An 8,326-nucleotide genomic window follows, 5' to 3' on the forward strand; every position below is an offset into this window, starting at 1 on the left:
CTCATCTTCTGCAACAACGCAAACTCAATTTATGGACTACAAATAAAAGAACCCTTTTCCAACAGTGACCACAGCATGATAGACTTTTGTCTCAATATACATCCTTACAAAAAATCTTCATAATAATGGTATTTCAAGCTACAATTTCAAAAAAGCCAACTATGATCTTATAAACACCTACCTCTCATCTCTTGACTGGCAAAATCTATTCTCAACCTGTATCACTGCTGAAGACCACTACAGAGTTTTCCTACTTGAAGTCAATAGAGTCATTAAACTATACATACCACAAACCACCACCAAAATCAGAAAAAACAAATTACCCATATCAATAAAAAAGCTCCAATCAAAAAAAAAATCCCTCTGGCAAAGAAAAAAAACTGGCTATGTAGCCAACTTCAGAAACCGCTACAAAAATATATGCAACCAAATAAAAATTGAATGCACCAATTACCACACCAAACAAGAAGAAGACCTTCTGCGCACAAAATCCAATCGTGCTTTTTATAATTTTATGAACAACAAATTTAAAGACTCGAGATCCATCCCACCACTAAAAGGATCTAACGGCAAAGAATATAATGACGAAACAGTTAAAGCAAACCACTTTAACACATTCTTCGGCTCAGTCTTTGTTAACAGTAATGGCTCACACCCAACATTCCCCAGTCGTACCAACAATGAATATAATGACCTAACACAAATAGATTTCACAGAAGATAATGTTGAAAAAGCCCTTCTCAAACTGAAACCATCTCTATCTATTGGACCTGATGGCCTACGTGCATACTTCTTAAAAAAGCTTTCCACTAATATAGCAGAATCCCTAAGCATAATCTTTGAAAAAGCTTTCACGACCAGCTCCCTTCCCAAAAATTGGTCACTAGTCACGGTCATCCCAGTCTTCAAAAAAGGAGACCCCAGCCTAGTTGAAAATTAAAATCCTTCGCTGAGGATGTTAAACTATTTAACACTACCAACAATGCAGCTACCCTTCAAAACGACCTTGACTTTGTATCGGAATGGTCAAAAACTTGGCAACTCCAAATCTCAACCAGCAAATGCTCTGTCTTACACATGGGAAAAAAGAATCTGAACACTAAATACAAGCTCGATGGACATTACCTTGTAGATGACCCTCACCCCGTTAAAGACCTTGGAGTTTTCATATCAAATGATCTAAGTGCCAAAGCTCACTGCAAATACATCGCAAAAAAGGCTTTAAGAGTTGTAAACTTAATTTTGCGTAGCTTCTTCTCCAGAAACATTACACTACTAACCATAGCATATAAAACATTTGCTAGACCAATTTTTGAATACAGATTGTCTGTCTGGAACCCATACCTCATTTTGGACATTAATATAATTGAACGTGTCCAGAAATATTTTACAAGAAGAGTTCTCCACTCCTCTGATTACAACAAAATACCTTATGCCACCAGACTTGAAATCCTGGGTTTAGAAAATTTAGAACTCCGCCGCCTTCGACATGACCTGAGCTTAACTCATAGAATCATCCATTACAATGTCCTTCCTGTTGAAGACTACTTCAGCTTCAATCACAACAATACACAATAGATTTAAGCTTAATGTGAACCGCTCCAATCTTGATTGCAGAAAATATGACTTCAGTAACAGAGTTGTTAATGCCTGGAATACACTACCACTTCCCAAAATCCCCAAAGCTTTAACCAAAAACTATCTACTATTGACCTCACCCCATTCCTAAGGGGTCTGAAAGGGGCGTGCATAAGAGCACCAACGTGCCTACCATTCCTGTCCTAATGTTCCCTTTGATTGTTTCCAATTTCATATAGTTATTACATACTTATGATTATATTTATGCTTATATATCGTGTAGTTATTTCATGCTTATGCTTATATATACTGTTGTGACAAATAAATAAATAAATAAAATTTTAAAAAATGTCGATGTTCAGTCTTGTCATCTCTTGTTTGACCACATCCAGCTTGCCTTGATTCATGGATCTTACATTCCAGGTTCCTATGGAGAATAGATCTTTACAACATGGGAAGTTCTGTCCACCCACCCGGATGTCATAATGGACGCTCTGCACATGCGCAAAGGTCATGCACAGAAGCGCTGTGGGTGAGCAAAGCAAGCATGCGCGCACATGCGCTCCTGGTTACGAACCAGTAGCAAGCACTACTGGTGTTAAGAGCACATTTATAATAATAATAATAATAATAATAATAATAATAATAATAATAATAATAATAATAATATCAGAGTTGGAAGGGACCTTGGAGGTCTTCTAGTCCAACCCCCTGCCCAGGCAGGAAACCCTACACCATTTCAGACAAATGGCTATCCAGCATTTTTTTTTAAATTTCCAATGTTGGAGCATTTACAACTTCTGCAGGCAAGTTGTTCCACTGATTAATTGTTCTAACTGTCAGGAAATTTCTCCTTAGTTCTAAGTTGCTTCTCTCCTTGATTAGTTTCCACCCATTGCTTCTTGTTCTACCCTCAGGTGCTTTGGAGAATATGACTCCCTCTTTGTAGCAACCCCTGAGGTATTGGAACACTGCTATCATGTCTCCCCTGGTCCTTTTTTTCATTAAACTAGACATACCCAGTTCCTGCAACCGTTCTTCATATATTTAGCCTCCAGTCCCCTAATCTTCTTTGTTGCTCTTCTTTGCACTCTTTCTAGAGTCTCAACATTTTTTTACATCTTGGCGACCAAAACTGAATGCAATATTCCAAGTGTGGCCTTACCAAGGCATTATAAAGTGGTATTAACACTTCACGTGATCTTGATTCTATCCCTCTGTTTATGCTGCCCAGAATTGTGTTGGCTTTTTTGGCAGCTGCTGCACACTGCTGGCTATAAAGATCATAAACCTTTGCAACCATAGTAGTGATATACATTGGAAATTAGCAGAACTGTACTGAACAGACTAAAACGGGTGGGGGGAGGGGAGAATGAGAATAATTTCTAATGTCTATTAGACAGAAAGATATTCTCTAAGGAGAACTATGTAGTTAGAATACTGTTAGAAATCTGAGGCATTCAAATGAGATCTTTAACAGTATGTGGGAACATGAACGTAAGCACATCTCTTCAAATCAATGTACAGTATGTGTTCATGTATAACCACATTACCAGGAAAACAGCAAAGCAGATGGATATGTATGTATGTATATATATTCACACACACACACATTCACACAGACTGCCAGGAATTGTGTACAAAGCCACTGTGCAAGCCTTGCATAAAACTCATCTGCTTTAATGATCCAGAGAAGAAGGCTTTATTTCATGCTCCCAAAATACATCTTTCAAATGCTTTGCATCACTCTACTACAAACTGCTATATTCAAATAATTAGAAATTGGTGCTGCCAACTTGCGCTGCTCATTAACATCCCTGGGACAGCTGGTTGATATGCATCAAAGATATTGGACCAAGCTCCTTGACCAGCAGAGCAATTATTTTCTTCTAACGTCCTAGAACACAGCAAACACACTGGGCTCTAAATCATATTTTATTTATGTCCATGTCTATTAGTTAAAGATCAGGCTGTAAAACATTACAAATTGTAAACTTTTGCTACAATTATATGACATTTTAAAAGATGTATTGTTACCACTGGAATACTGAAACTTAAATTTTACTATTCTACAGTACATTATGAATTTGGACCAACAAAAGATGCTAAAGACTTTTCCACTGATATTCATTGAATTGAAATGTTATACTAGAAAAGAACTATCCATCACCAAAACAAAGTTGAAAATATAAAGAATGTTTTTCCTTATTGTCTTTTTCCAGACAAATAAGAAGATTCTTTGTATGTTCTTTGTAATCAAATGGTATTTTGCAAGAAGGCTGTTTGTTCAGGGAAGATGGGATTGGCTAAAGTATTTTAATGAGGAACACAAAATCAGCTCTACACTTTTAGAATCAAAAGCTGTCAGATATTATTGGCCTTAGATCAACAATAGACATGTTTAAAAGTATGCTTATGGGAGGATAGTGGGATTTAATTAGAAATAAACTTGTATATTGATGTATGGACCGAAAGGCATGATATAAATCAGTGCAGGATGGGTCCTATGGTATCTGAACTACAAAAATCCGGCTAGCCTGCAGAGAGGGAGGGAGGGAGGGAAGAAGGGAGGGAGGGAGAGAGAGAGAGAGAACTCTTAGCTCTTTGCTTCCATCTAAAAAGGTAAAGGTTCCCCTTGCACATACGTGCTAGTCGTTGCCGACTCTAGGGGGCGGTGCTCATCTCCGTTTCAAAGCCGAAGAGCCAGCGCTGTTCGAAGACGTCTCCGTGGTCATGCCGGTCTCCGGCATGACTCAACGCCAAAGGCGCATGGAACGCTGTTACCTTCCCACCAAAGGTGGTCCCTATTTTTTCTACTTGCATTTTTACGTGCTTTCGAAACTGCTAGGTTGGCAGAAGCTGAGACAAGTAATGGGAGCTCACCCCGTTACACGGAAGCACTAGGGATTCGAACCGCTGAGCTGTCAACCTTTCGATCAACAAGCTCAACGTCCTAGCCCCTGAGCCACCTGGTACCCAAATTAATGAACTATTCACTTCCAAATGATTAATGAGTATGGCTAAATAAAAATATATTCTTTGAAAACAAGCAGTCTTTAGTGTATAGGTTTGTAAAATCATCAAGACAGTATTTTATGCAACTGTTAAACTTTATTAAAATAATTTTCCTTTACTTTTGAGGAAAGTCTCTATATTGTTTTGTTTTGTTTAATCTTATTGAAAAGTACACTGGTGTGAACTGAACCAAAGCAGTGAAAAGCAATGCTAGTTGTGTCAACAGGAGGATGCATGCCCTAGTCCAATGCTGCAACTAATATCTGAATATTTCATAACTCATGAATAATACAAAATGTTAGCTAGCTTATAGTGGAGCCGCTACAGCTGAGCTCCAACTTACTTCCAGCTTAATACTCAGCTGTTAATAAAGTTATACCAAGTCTCTACATTTATCAACTTTCAGTCAATTATCTGCCCAACTTAATTCTTGTTGCAGTTGTTTCACAAAACAGAATCTTCCTACTGACCAGAACCCACCATTTCTGTCATTTTCCACAGGATAATAAGCCGCCTTTCATTCTAACCTACATGCATGAACTTACAATAGCTTCCCTCTCCCTTTGCTCATTCTTCTACCCTGTTTCTCTGTCTTTATATAAATGAAATGAAGTTTACCCATTTAATTTGGACTCCTCCTCATTCCACATAAGATTGAAACCCATAATATACCTTTTTTCCATCAAATTGGGTTTTAGCAAAGCAACACAATATGGTATAGAGTATACTCAATTAAATGCTATTTAACTTCCTTTTCTTCAAAGAAGCTCTGCAGCAGAGTATTACGTTAAATTGAGAAGGAATACAAGTTTATAAGTTTGAAACACTTCAGTTTTTCAACCATAACAATAAGTTAGATAAACATCAGTGTTATGTACTATATTTAGTATATTTAAAAGGAAAAGAAAACCTCACAATTTAAGCACCATGCTCTACTGGCATTGTAAATCTATGAAAGAAAATTGTTTCATAACTTCATTGTAAAGCTGTGTAAAAAACCATAAATAGTGTAAATTGAATGGTTTTAAATGCTTCACATATTCTGGCCATTAAAAATTCAAACGAATTACCAAATTCCATAAATGGGGTGCTTTCAGAAATGTGTATAGGTAGTCCTTGACTTCATTTACTGACGGTTCAAAGTTACAGCAACACTGGAAAAGTGATTTAGGACAGGGGTCTCCATCCTTGGTCCCTTTAAGACTTGTGGACTTCAACTCCCAGAGTTCCTCAGCCAGTTTTGCTTTGCTGGCTGAGGGATTATGGGAGTTGAAGTTCACAAGTCTTAAAGGGACCAAGGTTGGAGACTCCGATTTAGGATGTTTTTCACACTTGTGACCTTTGCAGCATCTCCATGGTCATGTCATCTATATTCAGACATTTGGCAGCTGGCATGTATTTATGACTCTTCCAGTGTCCCACGATCATGCGATCACTTTTGCAACCTGCTGACAAGCAAAGTCAATGCGAAAGTCAGATTCACTTAACAATTGTATTACTGATTTAACAACTGCAGTGATTCACTTAACAACTATGGCAAGAAAGGTTATGAAATGTGGCAAAATTCATTCAGCAACTGTCTTGCTTAACAAAGGAAATTTTGGGCTCAATTGTGGTTGTAAGTCAAGAACTACCTGTGTATACAGTTTTGTGAAAAGTTGAACTTGTCTACTGCAGTGGTTAGGAATCTCTGGTTTTCTAGATATTCCCGAGCTACAGCTCCTGCATCCATAGATCCTGTTTTGTAGGAGCTGTAATTCAGTATTATCTGGAGGCCTACAAATATTTTCCCTAATTTAGTGAATCTTAGCACCATATAAACAGGCTAAGAAGCAGCTTTGTTGATACATAAGCTAGTTCCATAATAGCTTCAAACAAACTCAGAAACAAGTTACTATTACAATATAAACTAAGCAAAACAAGGTGATTTTGAAAGACAGGTGGCTCTGGAAGGAAGCAAATTAAAAGTGAGGCCATATGCTCTTTGTTTATATTCTGTTGATGAAATATAATATTTTTGTAAAGGATATAAACTGAAATCTGTGATGGGCATATATATTATACTAGAATGTATTTATATTGTTCCCCCAAGAAGCTTGATTTAGAACTCCTAATGAAAATTTAAAAAAAATACTGTACTTCTGGGCAGACAAACAAAGGAGCAAAACTCTGCTGTTGTTTCTGAATCCTATTTACGTGATGTCATTTGAAAAGTTCAAATGGTTGCACTCTTAATCTTATAACTGCAGATATTCTGTCAGCTTTTGTCCCTAGGTCCTCAGTACTGTGAAAAGATGGTTTAATTTATCACAAAAATGGCAACACTTGGATTTTTTTTTAACTTATTGATTTTTAAATTGTTTTTCCCAATAAAATAATCACAACTCTGTGTCTCATGGACAAAAGGTTCTTAGAAGAAGATATCTGGAGCTTTTCTTCAGCTATTTTTTTCCTTAAGGAAAGAAGCTAGAGCTTTGGTTGAAAATTAAGATTTTAAAAGGTGTTCCAGTATTTTTGTAATTGCAACAGTGTCTTCATGTTATGGAAACAGACAGTTATCTTTCACAACTTCACAATAAATATTATCATCTTTCTAGGTTGCTGTTCTTAAAGGCACACTAAGAGCAATTAGTTGAAAAATTAGCAATTCTCAGTGAGACTCGTTTAATACAACCATCCATTAAATATGGTACTTTCTTATTTTTATATGTTTACATTTATGAGCTTCATTTTGGCCCCAGAGAGGAACTATGGTGATTTAAAGTATAAAATGTATAGTAATATCAAACTACATCTATTTAGAAAACAAATCTTAAAAAATAGAGAGTAAAATGAATTCATTGGTGGGTTTCTATTAGTTTGCCCCAATTCAGGCAAACTGGTAGCAGCAGCGGTGGCAGGAGGCTCCACCCACCCGCCCAAATGTAATCACAGACACTCTGCGCATGTGAAGCACTACATGCAAGTGAAGCTAGCGCGAGCGCATACACACTCATAGTTCCGAACCAGTAGTGAAGGTAAGTGAAACCCACTACTGAATGAATTATATGTAAAGTAATCCAAAAGGGATGTGAAATGAAAAAGTTTTAATGACCATCCAAAGCTAGGATTATTAGACACCTGAAAAGCAAAGAAGGCCAAGTTTGGGGAGGGGGAACCACTGTTTTAAGTTTCTTGGCATCAGCAACAAAAATTACACTGAAAAAATTGCAAAAAAAGGGTGAGATATATGTATCTAAAATCATTTTTTACAGTTTCATAATTCCATGAATGTGCTAGAGCTGGTTAGACACCAAAAGCCTTCAGCATGTAATTACTTAAAAACTTGTCAATTTCAGGCAGCAGTGGAGGGTATTAGAGGTAATCCTTATTTAAACACCACAATTGGGAAAGCAACTCCCTTGCTAAGTAAAGCAATTGCTAAGTGGGAAATCATGTGATCATGACTTACTTTTCTTTTCCCTATTCCACTATCCTTTGGAATGCTCACCCCAGCAGAGCAGGGATACCTGACTGACAAGAACTAATCAGTTCCACACAGTGGTGGGATTCAGGTAATTTAACAACCGGTTCTCTGCCCTAATGATTTCTTCCAACAACCAGTTTGCCAAACTGTTCAGAAAGTTAACAACCGGTTCTCCCGAAGCGGTGCGAACTGGCTGAATCCCACCACTGGTTCCACACTTTCCAGCTTTTGTTTTCTCCTAGTCATTCCCCCATCCTCTGGAATATT

The sequence above is a fragment of the Ahaetulla prasina genome, chromosome 3 (assembly GCF_028640845.1).
Source record: "Ahaetulla prasina isolate Xishuangbanna chromosome 3, ASM2864084v1, whole genome shotgun sequence".
In the NCBI taxonomy this organism is placed as follows: Eukaryota; Metazoa; Chordata; class Lepidosauria; order Squamata; family Colubridae; genus Ahaetulla; species Ahaetulla prasina.